At 37.0% G+C, this 19185-nt stretch overlaps 1 long non-coding RNA gene across 1 annotated transcript; it reads right to left on the bottom strand.

The window, feature by feature from the left end:
• Window positions 1-541: 541 nt before the first annotated feature.
• LOC113074197 (uncharacterized) lies at window positions 542-3005 on the bottom strand. Its single transcript, XR_003280607.1, has 4 exons — window positions 2601-3005; window positions 1929-1946; window positions 1394-1488; window positions 542-786 (listed from the first exon to the last, which is right to left on the bottom strand). It is a non-coding gene; the product is annotated as an uncharacterized LOC113074197 (long non-coding RNA).
• Window positions 3006-19185: the final 16180 nt, after the last annotated feature.

Here is a 19185-nt window from a genome sequence, read left to right as displayed (position 1 = left end):
AAGAATTAGATGTTTTGTTTCCAGCCAAGACTTGGAGAAACTTGTTCATGCTTTATCACCAGCAGGGTGGACTATTGTAATAGGCTCCACACCGGCCTTCCCAAAAAGACCATTAGACAGCTGCAGCTCATCCAGAACACTGCTGCCAGGATTCTGACTAGAACATCTGAGCATATCACACCAGTCCTCATTAACTTCCAGTTACATTTAAGATTGATTTTAAAGTACTTCTACTTGTCTAGAAGTCACTCAAAGACCTAGGACCAAAATACATTGCTTCCAGAATCAGCCTCCAGAAGAGATCAGATGTGCTAAAACACTAGTCACATTTAAATCTAGACTCAAAACTCATCTGTTTAGCTGTGCATTTATTGAATGAGCACTGTGCGATGTCCGACCTGATTGCACTGTATTTTATGTATTAACTGTAAGATCATTTTCTATTTCTAACTGTTTTAAATTCAAGTCAATTTTTAAATAATTTCCAAAGTTTTAAAATTGCTTGTTTTAGTTTTGTTCTTCATGATTATTTTACTTAATTTTATGTAAAGCACTTTGAATTACCATTTTGTTCGAAATTTGCTATATAAATAAACTTGCCTTGCCTTGCTACAGCAACCTCCCCCACCACACACACACACGCAAAATTGTAGAGGGCCTCGCACATCAACTTTGCACAGGGCCTCTCACCCTCCTTGCGACGGCTCTGCTGGGGCATATTTTAAACAAAAGGCAGTGGCTGCTGCAGTATTTGCCCCGTCTCTTTTGATGTTTTCTGGACACTCTCTGTAAGAAATATTTGAATAAGAAAATGTGTAAGTATAGGATATGATGCACTATAGTAATCACTGAATGTAATCATTAACCACTTTTTTATGCCTTCCACAGAATACATTTAGACCACTTACACTATTGATTTGGTTTCTTAGAAAAAAATAAAAATCTACCCTAGCTTTAAGAGCCATGAATGTAAATTACATGCTATAAGTCATCAAAATATATTTCAGCTTGTGATGCAATTGACAAACACTAAGCAGACAATCTAGCAAAAGAAAACCATGACAACAAAGACACATTGCAGTATTTTTTTGCAGAGTGTCTTAAGGTAAATTAACATTTAATGTCTAATACATTAAATGCAAAAACAATTGTTAGAGAATGCAAAAACAATTGTTAGAGTTCTGAACAATAAAGATAGGCTGGCAACAGGAATGACCTGCCAATCAATAAGAAGTGTATATATGGAAGTTTGTGTGATTTCTGTGTGACAGATGAGTACCTACAATACGAGGTTACTGGTTTTCACTAAACCAACTAAAACAGAAACTAAACAACGCTGAATGTCACAATGATATTATGCTAATATTTGTATTATATGTTAATTTTGTTTTACCTGTGACAACAGTGTACAGATTGATCTTGGTGAAAGCAAGCTTCCCCTTCCCCCACTTCATACTGAAACAGGCCATGACCTCATTTTTCATCAACCTGTGGATACAAGAGTAATGCCCAAATAATTAATTATACATGACACATTATGAGGCAGGTGTTATAGTTTCTGTTACGTGTTCATCATATCTAGTATAATGCAGATATCATACAGGTCCTCCAGTTGGTACTAGATTAAAAGTCATAGGCTCACCCAAACTGGCAGGTTTTTATCTTATTGCAAACAACTGATATTGTGCAATTTCAAAATTTAAAACCAACACTATTTCAACAACTTGGCCTGTAAATATTAATTTCATTCATTTTCTCCTTGCTAGCAACTGTAAAGTGCAAAATTATAGGATAACAGAAGAGCACACAAGAAAACCAGAAGAATCAGATTAACTACCTTCAATCTATTAATATTTTAATCTAATTAATGTAATATATTAAAGCAGATTGTTCTAGCGGCTCTTTTATAAATGAACAAAAAAACATACCTTACAACAATATGGCTTCTTCAGAACATGGCAAAGAGATAAATGCAAAACAAAGCAAAAACAAAACAAAAGTTATAACCTCATATAGTATAGCCCCTAAATTCACACTATATTAAATACTATACCTTAGTGATAAACTTGAACCCCAAATATAAAACTAGAGCTTGTAGAAGAAAAGGCTGTTTTTGCTTAAAATAAATAAAAAAGGAGCCTCTTTACATCGTGTGTAGAAATCTGACAGCTAAAGGAGATCCAAAATTTATTAAACACAGCAGAATATTAAGTTACTATAAACACCTGTATAACTAATTCGCATGACACAATTGAAGAAAAAAAAGCGATGAATCGAACAAATTTCATGATGAAAAGCTTAACGTTAAATTATTCGAAACAATAATAATAATAATATAATAATTAAAAACATATGTCTCAAGTTTAAACTTTATTTGAACTGTTTTTCAGCGCTAACAGTTAGATGGCTTTAATGACTCAGGCGTTTTTATTTCAGGGATATAACAGTTAACGTTACCATTTTTTATTAATTATCTCTACCCATCGGTCTTGCAGCTAAAACACTTCGATGTATTTGATACGTATTACAAGTAATATCATTATATAGGGGGGCATAAACACTTTTACGTTATACATGATCTAATATCCAGATATACTCACCACAGTTTGAGCTGTAAGTGCACCGCAGGCCGCCTGATAAACTGATGCCTGCCGATCCAAAAAAGACCGCCAAGTAGTCGCAAAATGGCGCAATAGCGCGATGTCACCGTGTTGCATTATGTTTGGGCGTGGGATTATGGGGGGGGTGGCAAAAAAAATAAAAAAAATACAAATAATAATCATAATAATAATAAAAATCCAAATAAAATAAACAATAATATACTTTAAATTAACTTGTATTATTCTGTAGTGCTTATTCACAAAATCCATACACAGAAAAAGTTGAAGCATATTCATCATTGATGGATGAGATCAACATTTAAATATGAAATTTGTAATTTTAAATTTTTAACTAGAATGTACTTTAAATATGAAAAATGCAAGTAAGAAGCAGCAATCAATCTGATCAATTATTTTATATATTAAAAAAAAACATATATAAGAACAGACTAAATTATAGCAAAGGAATTAGACATTTATATTGCATAATTATAAGACTGTACAATAAACAGTAATGCTTGCATTGTCTGCATGCACTCACTTTACTTTCCAACACAAAGATCAACAAGTTTATGTTTTGATAAACAATGTTTCCAGCCCAGAATTAAGTAAGCAATACTGTTTTGATCCTCCTAAATATGTCTTAAAATGTTTGAGAGTGTTTGAATTGCATTATATTGCAAACAAGATTGTGTCACGGGCCAGCAAAGAAAGAACAGGGTCTGGGTCTAAATGCAGGGAAGATTAACTTTAACCCTCTGGAGTCTAAGAACAAAAAAGCCAACACGGCAAAAACAAAACCAAGATGCAAAAAAACACGAGAACCAGTAACACTTACAAGACGTTGAGGTGACAAGGTGGGCGGGGTCAGAAAAGAGACAGGACAAAAGCACATGGCACCAAACAAACACAACACTCACAGAAGACTGTGACAGAAAGACATAAGACTGTGACAGAAAGACAGAAAACTGTGACAGATTGGATATCAATTTATATAAACTGTTATGGTTCATGAATGGTCATGGGTCAAATTAAAGTCATAACACTTTATTTTCATAGTCCCTTTTGAATATTCTATTGACAATATAAGTATTGCACTTACATGTCAACTAACTCTCATTATAGTACTAATAGACTGTCTGCTTAATTTCTAATTCTGATGCTCTCCCAGAATATGTTTGACTGACTACAAGTAACTTTGCAAGAACATCAACTTATTCTAACACTCTAATGAAAGCAGGTACAGTCGTGGCCCAAAATATTGGCACCCTTTGTAAAAGTGACCAAAGAAGGTTGTGAAAATTCATTGTTAATCCTTTTGATATTTTATTTAAAAAAATATTCACAAAAATGTATCCTTTCATTGGATAATAAGAAATGAAAAGTTTTTTCTCAAATGCTCATTGGACACAATTATTGGCCCCCCTAGAAATTTTTATGAGTAAAATATCTCTGAAGTATATTCCCATTCAAATTCACAATTTTGAGCACTCAAGCTTGATTATAAACATGAAATTATCCAGCTATGGCTATGGCTACCTGTTTCACAGAAATATAAAGAGGAGGGAAAACAAAGCCCAAATTCCCTTTATCATTCATCACAATGAGAAAAACCAAAGAATGTATTTCTGATGTGATAATTGAGATAATTGAGCTTAACAAATTGGTGAAGTGGCTTTAAGAAAAGAGCTAGAGCAGTGAAAATTCCCATTTCCACCATCAGGGCAATAATTAAGAATCTCCAATCAACATAAAATGTTACAAAACTGCTTGGAAGAGGACTTGTCTATATCGTCCTAATGTGTGGTGAGAAGGAGAGTTTGAGTAGCTAAAGACTCGCCAAAGGTCACAGCTGGAGAACTGCAGCAAATAGCGGAGTCTCTGGTTCAGAAAACCTTTTAAAAAAAGTCAAACAGAACCTACATCAACACATGTTGTTTGGGAGGGTTACAAGAAAAATTATCCTAGCTCATTCAAAAACAAACTAAAGCATAATTCAGTTATCAGCCAAGACTGGAACTTTAAATGTGAATGGCTTCTATGATCAGATGAAACCAAAAAAATGAGATTTTTTTAGCAGCAAACACTCAAGATGGGTTAGGTGAACACAGAGAGAAAAAAGTAACCCATGTGCACAATGAAATATACTGCTGTATTTGTTTTTTTCTGGGCCTATATTTCTGCTGGAGGCCCTAGACATCTTGTTTAGAAACATGGCATCATGGATTCTATCAAATACCAACAGATAAAAAATCAGCAAGTGACTGTTAGAAATCTTATAATGGTCCATGTTTTGATCTTTCAACCATACAATAATCCAAACACAAACCTCGAAAACAACACAGAAATGGGTCACTGAGCTCAAAACCAAGCTTCTGCTATAGCCATTCCAGTCCTCTGACCTGAACCTTACAGAACATGAGAGGAGTGAACTGAAGAAGCACCAACATGGAGCTGGGAATCTAAAGGGTCTGGAGTGATTCTGGATGAAAGAATGGTCTCTGATCTCTTGTCAGGTGTTCTCTAACCTCATCAGGCATTATAGAAAAAAAAATAGACCTGTTAATCTGGCAAATGGAGGTTTCAAAAAGTACTGAATAAAAGGGTGCCATTAATTGTGGCCAATGTGTATTAGAAAAAAAAAAAAAACATTTATTTCATAATGATATTTCCCCTGTTTTAAATTCTTATTATCCAATGAAAGGATACATTTTTGTGAATTTTTTATATAAAAGTGCAAAACGATTAAAGCAGATGAATTTTCACACCCTTCTTTGATCATATTTACCAAGGGTGCTGATATTTTTGGCCACGACTGTAGGTGCAACAACGCAACAACATAAATTTCAAAAGGAACCATAACAATAAAGTGAAACCACTATATTAAATAACAATTAAAAAAAATAAAATAAATTGATGTTATAATTTGACGTTGTTTGGATGTTACCATTATGACGCCTTGAAAACACTGGATTATGGTTGCCATACCTGATGACTAAATATCAGTATTTGATGTCAATCTGACGTTGGTTTAAGAGGTTGACTCGACGTTGGATTTTGATTTGCTAATGCCACAACCTAAAACTAACTACAGATAAACATCAAATGATGTTTTAATTTGAAGTTGTGTGGACGTTGCCATTATGACGTCTAGAAAACGTTGGATTATGGTTGCCATACCTGACGACTTAATATCAGTATTTGATGTCAATGTGACGTTGGCCTGAGACGTTGGCTCGACGTTGGGTTTAGGTTAGTTAATGTCACAACCTAAAAACAAACTAAAGATCAAAGTCAAATGGCGTTATAATTTGACGTTGTTTCGACATTAACATTATGACGTCTTGAAGACGTTGGATTTTGGTTGCCATACCTGACGACTAAACATCAGTTTTTGATGTCAATGTGACATTGGCTTGAGATGTTGGCTCGACGGTGGATTTTGGTTAGTTAATGTCACAACCTAAAACTAACTACAGATCAACGTCAAATTATGTTTTAATTTTACGTTGTTTGGACGTTGCCATTATGACGTCTAGAAAATGTTGGATTTTGGTTGCCATACCTGACGACTTAATATCAGTATTTGATGTCAGTGTGACGTTGGCTTGAGACGTTGGCTCGACGTTGGATTTTAGTTAGTTAATGCCACAACCTAAAACTAACTACAGATCAACGTCAAATGTATTTTAATTTGACGTTGTTTGGACGTTGCCATTATGACGTCTAGATAACGTTGGATTTTGGTTGCCATACATGACGACTTAATATCAGTATTTGATGTCAGTCTGACGTTGGCTTGAGACGTTGGCTCGACGTTGGATTTTGGTTAGTTAATGTCACAACCTAAAAACAAACTAAAGATCAAAGTCAAATGACGTTAGAATTTGACGTTGTTTGGACATTAACATTATGACTTTTGGTTGCCATACCTGGCGACTAAATATCAGTATTTGATGTCAACCTGACGTTGGCTTGAGACGTTGTCTTGACGCTGGATTTTGGTTGGTTAATGCCACAGCTTAAAACTAACTACAGATCAACGTCAAATGATGTTTTAATTTAACGTTGTTTGGACGTTGCCATTATGACGTCTAGAAAACGTTGGATTTTGGTTACCATACCTGACAACTTAATATCAGTTTTTGATGTCAATGTGACGTTGGCTTGAGACATTGGCTCGACGTTGGATTTTGGTTAGTTAATGCCACAACCTAAAACTAACTACAGATCAACATCAAATGATGTTTTAATTGGACGTTGTGTGGACGTTGCCATTATGACGTCTAGAAAACGTTGGATTATGGTTGCCATACCTGACGACTAAATATCAGTATTTGATGTCAATGTGACGTTGGCCTGAGACGTTGGCTTGACGTTGGGTTTAGGTTAGTTAATATCACAACACAACCTAAAAACAAACTAAAGATCAAAGTCAAACAATGTTTTAATTTTACGTTGTTTGGACGTTGCCATTATGATGCTTTGTAGACGTTGGATTTTGGTTGCCATACCTGACGACTAAATATCATTATTTGATGTCAATCTGACGTTGGCTTGAGACATTGTCTTGATGTTGGATTTTGGTTAGTTAATGCCACAACCTAAAACTAACTACAGATCAACGTCAAATGATGTTTTAATTTGACGTTGTTTGGACGTTGCAATTATGACGTCTAGAAAATTTTGGATTGTGGTTGCCATACCTGACGACTTAATATCAGTATTTGATGTCAGTGTGACGTTGGCTTGAGACGTTGGCTCGACGTTGGATTTTGGTTAGTTAATGTCACAACCTACAACTAACTACAGATCCACGTCAAATGATGTTTTAACTTGACGTTGTTTGGACGTTGTCATTATGACGTCTAGAAAACGTTGGATTTTGGTTGCCATACCTGACGACTTAAAATCAGTATTTGATGTCAGTGTGACATTGGCTTGAGACGTTGGCTCGACGTTGGATTTTGGTTAGTTAATGCCACAACCTAAAACTAACTACAGATCAACGTCAAATGATGTTTTAATTTGACGTTGTTTGGACGTTGCCATTATGACGTCTAGAAAACATTGGATTTTGGTTGCCATACCTGACGACTAAACATCAGTTTTTGATGTCAGTGTGACATTGGCTTGAGACGTTGGCTCGACGTTGGATTTTGGTTAATTAATGCCACAACCTAAAACTAACTACAGATCAACGTCAAATGATGTTTTAATTTGACGTTGTTTGGACGTTGCCATTATGAAGTCTAGAAAATTTTGGATTGTGGTTGCCATACCTGACGACTTAATATCAGTATTTGATGTCAGTGTGACGTTGGCTTGAGACGTTGGCTCGACGTTGGATTTTAGTTAGTTAATGCCACAACCTAAAACTAACTACAGATCAACGTCAAATGATGTTTTAATTTGACGTTGTTTGGACGTTGCCATTATGACTGCTAGAAAACGGTGGAGTTTGGTTGCCATCCCTGACGACTAAACATCAGTTTTTGATGTCAATGTGACGTTGGCCTGAGACGTTGGCTTGACGTTGGGTTTAGGTTAGTTAATATCACAACACAACCTAAAAACAAACTAAAGATCAAAGTCAAACAATGTTTTAATTTTACGTTGTTTGGACGTTGCCATTATGATGCTTTGTAGACGTTGGATTTTGGTTGCCATACCTGACGACTAAATATCATTATTTGATGTCAATCTGACGTTGGCTTGAGACATTGTCTTGATGTTGGATTTTGGTTAGTTAATGCCACAACCTAAAACTAACTACAGATCAACGTCAAATGATGTTTTAATTTGACGTTGTTTGGACGTTGCAATTATGACGTCTAGAAAATTTTGGATTGTGGTTGCCATACCTGACGACTTAATATCAGTATTTGATGTCAGTGTGACGTTGGCTTGAGACGTTGGCTCGACGTTGGATTTTGGTTAGTTAATGTCACAACCTACAACTAACTACAGATCCACGTCAAATGATGTTTTAACTTGACGTTGTTCGGACGTTGTCATTATGACGTCTAGAAAACGTTGGATTTTGGTTGCCATACCTGACGACTTAAAATCAGTATTTGATGTCAGTGTGACATTGGCTTGAGACGTTGGATTTTGGTTATTTAATGCCACAACCTAAAACTAACTACAGATCAACGTCAAATGATGTTTTAATTTGACGTTGTTTGGACGTTGCCATTATGACGTCTAGAAAACATTGGATTTTGGTTGCCATACCTGACGACTAAACATCAGTTTTTGATGTCAGTGTGACATTGGCTTGAGACGTTGGCTCGACGTTGGATTTTGGTTAGTTAATGCCACAACCTAAAACTAACTACAGATCAACGTCAAATGATGTTTTAATTTGACGTTGTTTGGACGTTGCCATTATGACTGCTAGAAAACTTTGGATTTTGGTTGCAATACCTGACATCTTAATATCAGTATTTGATGTCAGTGTGACATTGGCTTGAGACGTTGGCTCGACGTTGGATTTTGGTTAGTTAATGCCACAACCTAAAACTAACTACAGATCAACGTCAAATGATGTTTTAATTTGACGTTGTTTGGACGTTGCCATTATGACGTCTAGAAAACATTGGATTTTGGTTGCCATACCTGACGACTAAACATCAGTTTTTGATGTCAGTGTGACATTGGCTTGAGACGTTGGCTCGACGTTGGATTTTGGTTAATTAATGCCACAACCTAAAACTAACTACAGATCAACGTCAAATGATGTTTTAATTTGACGTTGTTTGGACGTTGCCATTATGAAGTCTAGAAAACGTTGGATTTTGGTTGCCATACCTGACGACTTAATATCAGTATTTGATGTCAGTGTGACGTTGGCTTGAGACGTTGGCTCGACGTTGGATTTTAGTTAGTTAATGCCACAACCTAAAACTAACTACAAATCACCGTCAAATGATGTTTTAATTTGACGTTTTTTGGACGTTGCCATTATGACTGCTAGAAAACGTTGGATTTTGGTTGCCATACCTGACATCTTAATATCAGTATTTGATGTCAGTGTGACATTGGCTTGAGACGTTGGCTCGACGTTGGATTTTGGTTAGTTAATGCCACAACCTAAAACTAACTACAGATCAACGTCAAATGATGTTTTAATTTGACGTTGTTTGGACGTTGCAATTATGACGTCTAGAAGATTTTGGATTGTGGTTGCCATACCTGACGACTTAATATCAGTATTTGATGTCAGTGTGACGTTGGCTTGAGACGTTGGCTCGACGTTGGATTTTAGTTAGTTAATGCCACAACCTAAAACTAACTACAGATCAACGTCAAATGATGTTTTAATTTGACGTTGTTTGGACGTTGCCATTATGACTGCTAGAAAACGGTGGAGTTTGGTTGCCATCCCTGACGACTAAACATCAGTTTTTGATGTCAATGTGACATTGGCTTAAGACGTTGGCTCGACGTTGGATTTTGGTTAGTTAATGCCACAACCTAAAACTAACTACAGATCAACGTCAAATGATGTTTTAATTTGACGTTGTTTGGATGTTGCCAATTTGACGTCTAAACAACGTTGGATTTTGGTTGCCATACCTGACGACTTAATATCAGTATTTGATGTCAATGTGACGTTGCCTTGAGACGTTGGATTTTAACTAACTAAAATCCAACGTCGAGCCAACGTCTCAAGCCAACGTCACACTGACATCAAATACTGATATTAAGTCGTCAGGTATGGCAACCAAAATCCAACGTTTTCTAGACGTCATAACGGCAACGTCGAAACAACGTCAAATTAAAACATCATTTGACGTTGATCTGTAGTTAGTTTTAGGTTGTGGCATTAAATTATGGTTGCCATACCTGACGACTAAACATCAGTATTTGATGTCAATGTGACGTTGGCTTGAGACGTTGGCTAGACGTTGGGTTTAGGTTAGTTAATGCCACAACCTAAAAAAAACTACAGATCAACGTCAAATGATGTTTTAATTTGACGTTGTTTGGACGTTGCCATTATGACGTCTAGATAACGTTGGATTTTGGTTGCCATACCTGACATCTTAATATCAGTATTTGATGTCAGTGTGACGTTGGCTTGAGACGTTGGCTCGACGTTGGATTTTGGTTAATTAATGCCACAACCTAAAACTAACTACAGATCAACGTCAAATGATGTTTTAATTTGACGTTGTTTGGACGTTGCCATTATGAAGTCTAGAAAACGTTGGATTTTGGTTGCCATACCTGACGACTTAATATCAGTATTTGATGTCAGTGTGACGTTGGCTTGAGACGTTGGCTCGACGTTGGATTTTAGTTAGTTAATGCCACAACCTAAAACTAACTACAAATCACCGTCAAATGATGTTTTAATTTGACGTTTTTTGGACGTTGCCATTATGACTGCTAGAAAACGTTGGATTTTGGTTGCCATACCTGACATCTTAATATCAGTATTTGATGTCAGTGTGACATTGGCTTGAGACGTTGGCTCGACGTTGGATTTTGGTTAGTTAATGCCACAACCTAAAACTAACTACAGATCAACGTCAAATGATGTTTTAATTTGACGTTGTTTGGACGTTGCAATTATGACGTCTAGAAGATTTTGGATTGTGGTTGCCATACCTGACGACTTAATATCAGTATTTGATGTCAGTGTGACGTTGGCTTGAGACGTTGGCTCGACGTTGGATTTTAGTTAGTTAATGCCACAACCTAAAACTAACTACAGATCAACGTCAAATGATGTTTTAATTTGACGTTGTTTGGACGTTGCCATTATGACTGCTAGAAAACGGTGGAGTTTGGTTGCCATCCCTGACGACTAAACATCAGTTTTTGATGTCAATGTGACATTGGCTTAAGACGTTGGCTCGACGTTGGATTTTGGTTAGTTAATGCCACAACCTAAAACTAACTACAGATCAACGTCAAATGATGTTTTAATTTGACGTTGTTTGGATGTTGCCAATTTGACGTCTAAACAACGTTGGATTTTGGTTGCCATACCTGACGACTTAATATCAGTATTTGATGTCAATGTGACGTTGCCTTGAGACGTTGGCTCGACGTTGGATTTTGGTTAGTTAATGCCACAACCTAAAACTAACTACAGATCAACGTCAAATGATGTTTTAATTTGACGTTGTTTCGACGTTGCCGTTATGACGTCTAGAAAACGTTGGATTTTGGTTGCCATACCTGACGACTTAATATCAGTATTTGATGTCAGTGTGACGTTGGCTTGAGACGTTGGCTCGACGTTGGATTTTAGTTAGTTAATGCCACAACCTAAAACTAACTACAGATCAACGTCAAATGATGTTTTAATTTGACGTTGTTTGGACGTTGCCATTATGACGTCTAGAAAACGTTGGATTATGGTTGCCATACCTGACGACTAAACATCAGTATTTGATGTCAATGTGACGTTGGCTTGAGACGTTGGCTAGACGTTGGGTTTAGGTTAGTTAATGCCACAACCTAAAAAAAACTACAGATCAACGTCAAATGATGTTTTAATTTGACGTTGTTTGGACGTTGCCATTATGACGTCTAGATAACGTTGGATTTTGGTTGCCATACCTGACATCTTAATATCAGTATTTGATGTCAGTGTGACGTTGGCTTGAGACGTTGGCTCGACGTTGGATTTTGGTTAGTTAATGCCACAACCTAAAACTAACTACAGATCAACGTCAAATGATGTTTTAATTTGACGTTGTTTGGACGTTGCCATTATGACTGCTAGAAAACGGTGGAGTTTGGTTGCCATCCCTGACGACTAAACATCAGTATTTGATGTCAATGTGACATTGGCTTGAGACGTTGGCTAGACGTTGGGTTTAGGTTAGTTAATGCCACAACCTAAAAAAAACTACAGATCAACGTCAAATGATGTTTTAATTTGACGTTGTTTGGACGTTGCCATTATGACGTCTAGATAACGTTGGATTTTGGTTGCCATACCTGACATCTTAATATCAGTATTTGATGTCAGTGTGACGTTGGCTTGAGACGTTGGCTCGACGTTGGATTTTGGTTAGTTAATGCCACAACCTAAAACTAACTACAGATCAACGTCAAATGATGTTTTAATTTGACGTTGTTTCGACGTTGCCATTATGACGTCTAGAAAACGTTGGATTTTGGTTGCCATACCTGACGACTTAAGATCAGTATTTGATGTCAGTGTGACATTGGCTTGAGACGTTGGCTCGACGTTGGATTTTGGTTAGTTAATGCCACAACCTAAAACTAACTACAGATCAACGTCAAATGATGTTTTAATTTGACGTTGTTTGGACGTTGCCATTATGACGTCTAGAAAACGTTGGATTATGGTTGCCATACCTGACGACTAAACATCAGTTTTTGATGTCAGTGTGACATTGGCTTGAGACGTTGGCTCGACGTTGGGTTTTGGTTAGTTAATGCCACAACCAAAACTAACTACAGATCAACGTCAAATGATGTTTTAATTTGACGTTGTTTGGACGTTGCCATTAGGACGTCTAGATAACGTTGGATTTTGGTTGCCATACCTGACGACTTAATATCAGTATTTGATGTCAGTGTGACATTGGCTTGAGACGTTGGCTCGACGTTGGATTTTGGTTAGTTAATGCCACAACCTAAAACTAACTACAGATCAACGTCAAATGATGTTTTAATTTGACGTTGTTTGGACGTTGCAATTATGACGTCTAGAAGATTTTGGATTGTGGTTGCCATACCTGACGACTTAATATCAGTATTTGATGTCAGTGTGACGTTGGCTTGAGACGTTGGCTCGACGTTGGATTTTAGTTAGTTAATGCCACAACCTAAAACTAACTACAGATCAACGTCAAATGATGTTTTAATTTGACGTTGTTTGGACGTTGCCATTATGACTGCTAGAAAACGGTGGAGTTTGGTTGCCATCCCTGACGACTAAACATCAGTTTTTGATGTCAATGTGACATTGGCTTAAGACGTTGGCTCGACGTTGGATTTTGGTTAGTTAATGCCACAACCTAAAACTAACTACAGATCAACGTCAAATGATGTTTTAATTTGACGTTGTTTCGATGTTGCCGTTATGACGTCTAGAAAACGTTGGATTTTGGTTGCCATACCTGACGACTTAATATCAGTATTTGATGTCAGTGTGACGTTGGCTTGAGACGTTGGCTCGACGTTGGATTTTAGTTAGTTAATGCCACAACCTAAAACTAACTACAGATCAACGTCAAATGATGTTTTAATTTGACGTTGTTTGGACGTTGCCATTATGACGTCTAGAAAACGTTGGATTATGGTTGCCATACCTGACGACTAAACATCAGTATTTGATGTCAATGTGACATTGGCTTGAGACGTTGGCTAGACGTTGGGTTTAGGTTAGTTAATGCCACAACCTAAAAAAAACTACAGATCAACGTCAAATGATGTTTTAATTTGACGTTGTTTGGACGTTGCCATTATGACGTCTAGATAACGTTGGATTTTGGTTGCCATACCTGACATCTTAATATCAGTATTTGATGTCAGTGTGACGTTGGCTTGAGACGTTGGCTCGACGTTGGATTTTGGTTAGTTAATGCCACAACCTAAAACTAACTACAGATCAACGTCAAATGATGTTTTAATTTGACGTTGTTTCGACGTTGCCATTATGACGTCTAGAAAACGTTGGATTTTGGTTGCCATACCTGACGACTTAAGATCAGTATTTGATGTCAGTGTGACATTGGCTTGAGACGTTGGCTCGACGTTGGATTTTGGTTAGTTAATGCCACAACCTAAAACTAACTACAGATCAACGTCAAATGATGTTTTAATTTGACGTTGTTTGGACGTTGCCATTATGACGTCTAGAAAACGTTGGATTATGGTTGCCATACCTGACGACTAAACATCAGTTTTTGATGTCAGTGTGACATTGGCTTGAGACGTTGGCTCGACGTTGGGTTTTGGTTAGTTAATGCCACAACCAAAACTAACTACAGATCAACGTCAAATGATGTTTTAATTTGACGTTGTTTGGACGTTGCCATTAGGACGTCTAGATAACGTTGGATTTTGGTTGCCATACCTGACGACTTAATATCAGTATTTGATGTCAGTGTGACGTTGGCTTGAGACGTTGGCTCGACGTTGGATTTTGGTTAGTTAATGCCACAACCTAAAACTAACTACAGATCAACGACAAATGATGTTTTAATTTGACGTTGTTTCGACGTTGCCATTATGACGTCTAGAAAACGTTGGATTTTGGTTGCCATACCTGACGACTTAAGATCAGTATTTGATGTCAGTGTGACATTGGCTTGAGACGTTGGCTCGACGTTGGATTTTGGTTAGTTAATGCCACAACCTAAAACTAACTACAGATCAACGTCAAATGATGTTTTAATTTGACGTTGTTTGGACGTTGCCATTATGACGTCTAGAAAACGTTGGATTATGGTTGCCATACCTGACGACTAAACATCAGTTTTTGATGTCAGTGTGACATTGGCTTGAGACGTTGGCTCGACGTTGGATTTTGGTTAGTTAATGCCACAACCAAAACTAACTACAGATCAACGTCAAATGATGTTTTAATTTGACGTTGTTTGGACGTTGCCATTAGGACGTCTAGAAAACGTTGGATTTTGGTTGCCATTCCTGACGACTTGATATCAGTATTTGATGTCAATGTGACGTTGGCTTGAGACGTTGGCTCGACGTTGGATTTTGGTTAGTTAATGCCACAACCTAAAACTAACTACAGATCAACGTCAAATGATGTTTTAATTTGACGTTGTTTCGACGTTGCCGTTATGACGTCTAGAAAACGTTGGATTTTGGTTGCCATACCTGACGACTTAAGATCAGTATTTGATGTCAGTGTGACATTGGCTTGAGACGTTGGCTCGACGTTGGATTTTGGTTAGTTAATGCCACAACCTAAAACTAACTACAGATCAACGTCAAATTATGTTTTAATTTGACGTTGTTTGGACGTTGCCATTATGACGTCTAGAAAACGTTGGATTATGGTTGCCATACCTGACGACTAAACATCAGTTTTTGATGTCAGTGTGACATTGGCTTGAGACGTTGGCTCGACGTTGGATTTTGGTTAGTTAATGCCACAACCAAAACTAACTACAGATCAACGTCAAATGATGTTTTAATTTGACGTTGTTTGGACGTTGCCATTAGGACGTCTAGAAAACGTTGGATTTTGGTTGCCATACCTGACGACTTAGTATCAGTATTTGATGTCAATGTGACGTTGGCTTGAGACGTTGGCTCGACGTTGGGTTTAGGTTAGTTAATGTCACAACCTAAAACAAACTACAGATCAACGTCAAATGATGTTTTAATTTGACGTTGTTTGGACGTTGCCATTATGACGTCTAGGTAACGTTGGATTTTGGTTGCCATACCTGACGACTAAATATCAGTATTCGATGTCAATGTGACGTTGGCTTGAGACGTTGGCTAGACGTTGGATTTTGGTTATTTTATAACACAACCTAAAAACAACCTAATATCATCGTCAGATGATGTTGGTCTTGGACGTCAATTTAACGTTGTCATTAGACGTTGGCTTGACATTGAATTTTGGTTACCTGACGTCGCGACCTAAATCTAATCTAATATTAACGTCATATGACGTTGTGTGCCTGCTGGGTATCCACTCTGCTGTTATTTCAGTTACTTTTTTGATCAAGTGAAGAGGATCTTTTTCATCTTTATGTGAATGCGTGTAAAGTACAAGTCTAGTTTACATCATAAATAATAGTTTAACATTCAGATACATTGCGAATATGGAAACAACGCCGAAGGAAGCGGTTCTCTGACTGCGCAGCACTGCCACACGAGCCACAGTTACATTTGGGATCATTTTATTTTAAATGCCATAATTTATTTTGAAAACTTTGCAATTGTGTTTTAAAATACAACAATGAGCACCAGGAAACCATTTAAAGAGGTGCTTTCAGCGGTCTCGGTGCCGGGATAGAGAACGGTCAACAAAGCTCTAAATACAGCTCGTTCTGGATCCATGGTAAGAAGTGACGTCACGGTGCGAAGTGACGTTCCAACCATTTGCATATGACCGCCTCCAGCACAAGACAACTACGCTCATTTCAGATCGTTGTCGCGCTGCGCGCCTCACAAGTGTTCAGTCGACGGACAGCGAGTGGGTCTGTGTACAGGAAAATTACAATGCCACGTAGATGTGCTGTTGTGGACAAACAACATCTTTGAATACGCTGCCGAAAGATCCTGACGTCAGGGAAAAATGGATGCAGTTTATTTGTATAAGAGAATCTTGAAAATATGTCGCCTTTCTAGTAGGCCTACATGTAATAGAAGATTAAAAATGTTGCCTTATCAATGCTGCATCTTCAAATATGGCCTGTGCATGCATTTTTGTCCGCAGTACACCCTATCATTTCATTGAAATTAGGTAAATAATGTTGAACTGTTAGAATATTAAACTATAGAATAATAATGCAACAATAATCCATTTTCAAGTGTCTCGGGTTACAATTTTTTTATTAATTCAAAATAGTTTCACTTTCCATGTGGACACGGGCTGATCCAGTCTTCGTTGTTGTGGTGGTGGTTCATTTTCCTCTGATTCCGGCTCAAACATATAAGGTTTTATCATTGCAAAAGCCATCGCTTCGAATGCATCACTCGCTACTAAACAGTTACGCTCAATCCGCAAATGTTCCGTCAAATGTCGTTAGCCAATCATAACAGTGGGCGTTAACACTGAACTCTTAAAGGGGAAACAACTCAAAACAGACTGTTTGAATCAAAGGATGAGAAACAGGGTGGGAAAATGTCATAATTCACTACAATTTAAAAGTTTTTTTTTTTTTACTATAGTAATACTATAATTGCACTTAGGGGACCATAATAATAAAATTAAAAAACCCATGTCATGACCCCATTAATACAAGTAAAAGGAGTTAAAAAAATATATATATATAATTCTGAGGTGGTTTTGCACATCCTGTCATACCGGTGACTGCGTGCTGTGTGCTGGTTAAGGTTAACAATTAATCAATTAATTGATCGTAATTTAAATGACGATCGATCATGAAAATTATCGAACATTTACATCCCTAGTAGGCATATGTTTTATCAGGGTTTTGTTAAAAGGCCTGTTTTATAAGGGTTGTTCAATAAATCCATGTAATTACTTGGTTTTGATACTTTATTTGAAACAATTATTATTGTTGTTTTTCACTTCGGCCTATTTGTATTACTAAAAAAAAGTCAGATTACTCAATTGTCAAAATAATCAGTAGATTACTTGATTACTAAAACAATTATTAGTTACAGCCCTAGATTACAATATTTGAAAATACAACTGCATTGTTTTGATTTGTGATTAAAAGACACATATTTTTTCATTTAAACAAAATCTTAAACATAGTATTAAAATATTGTCTCGTTCTAGTGAACAAAGTATCTGTATTTTGTCTTCTCACGAGCTAAGTGTATTGTAACACACCCTAGTGTTCATAAGTGGTAATATAGCTCATAAGTGTATAATACAGTTTTCATTCTTCAGGTCAATTATATTCATATGAAAAATCAGTGTGAATAAGGAAAGCGATAACCTTGCCATAATATCCTTTCAAGTTGCCACAGTAATTGCATGCTTTTGTGCTACACTTTATAGGTGCCATTTAGTTTTATTAATTTATTAGAATTTGAAAGAAAATAAAAAAATTGTTTGATTTGTAAGGTCTCTGATTTTAGTCCTTGAAAACCAAAACTTTGCTTAAATTCATTGAAACTCCTGGAATTTAATTTTGCAGTTTCTGTACGAACCCTGATAGGAGATTGAGGGGGGAAATACCTGTCATGATAATTGCTATGAGCTCTGTAAGCTCCATCCACAGAGAGAGACAAGTATCTGAGTGTGTGCGCTTACCTGCGTCTGTCCTTCTTCAGGTTAAGTCGTATATTCTTGAAACAGTTTGCCATCAGTTGTCAAAAAATGAAAGCAAAGGGCTGGAATGAAAGTGCTGATGCTGCTGAAATAACTGTAGTTTTGGAAAGTCTCTATATATAGCATAATAATATAGTTAATATTGATATTGATCCACTAAAAATCACTGCCAGCAAAGTTTCCTGATGAAAGTCCTCTGCAAACCGGTACAAGTGATGGCAGTACCTACCTCTGTGAGCAGATTTAGGCCTAATCCCAATTCTACCCCTTTGCCCTTCCCCTTTCATCTACCCCTCCATTTTGTGCGCTCATGTGAAGCGGTAGGGATGTCTCGTATAGCATTTTTCTCTAAGAAGGAATATAATTATAAGGATACCACATTTTCTAGTATCTTGGACAGAAAAGGGAGATTTGAGATTGGTCTATAATTAATTAGTTCTTTGGGGTCAAGTTGTGTTTTTTTGATGAGAGGCTTAATAACAGACAGTTTGAAGGTTTTGGGGACTATGTTCTGTGAGCACAGAGAGGAGAAATGCAACCTTCACAGAATACATAACCACCCAGTCATTAAACAAATTTGGCCCAGATTTGGCAGACATCTGGCACAGCTGGATTTCATCCGGCACTGGCATACAGCAT

The sequence above is a fragment of the Carassius auratus genome, unplaced genomic scaffold (genome assembly GCF_003368295.1).
Source record: "Carassius auratus strain Wakin unplaced genomic scaffold, ASM336829v1 scaf_tig00013840, whole genome shotgun sequence".
In the NCBI taxonomy this organism is placed as follows: Eukaryota; Metazoa; Chordata; class Actinopteri; order Cypriniformes; family Cyprinidae; genus Carassius; species Carassius auratus.
Note: the sequence above shows the minus strand (reverse complement) of the source record. Positions and strands in the feature narration are given on the sequence as shown.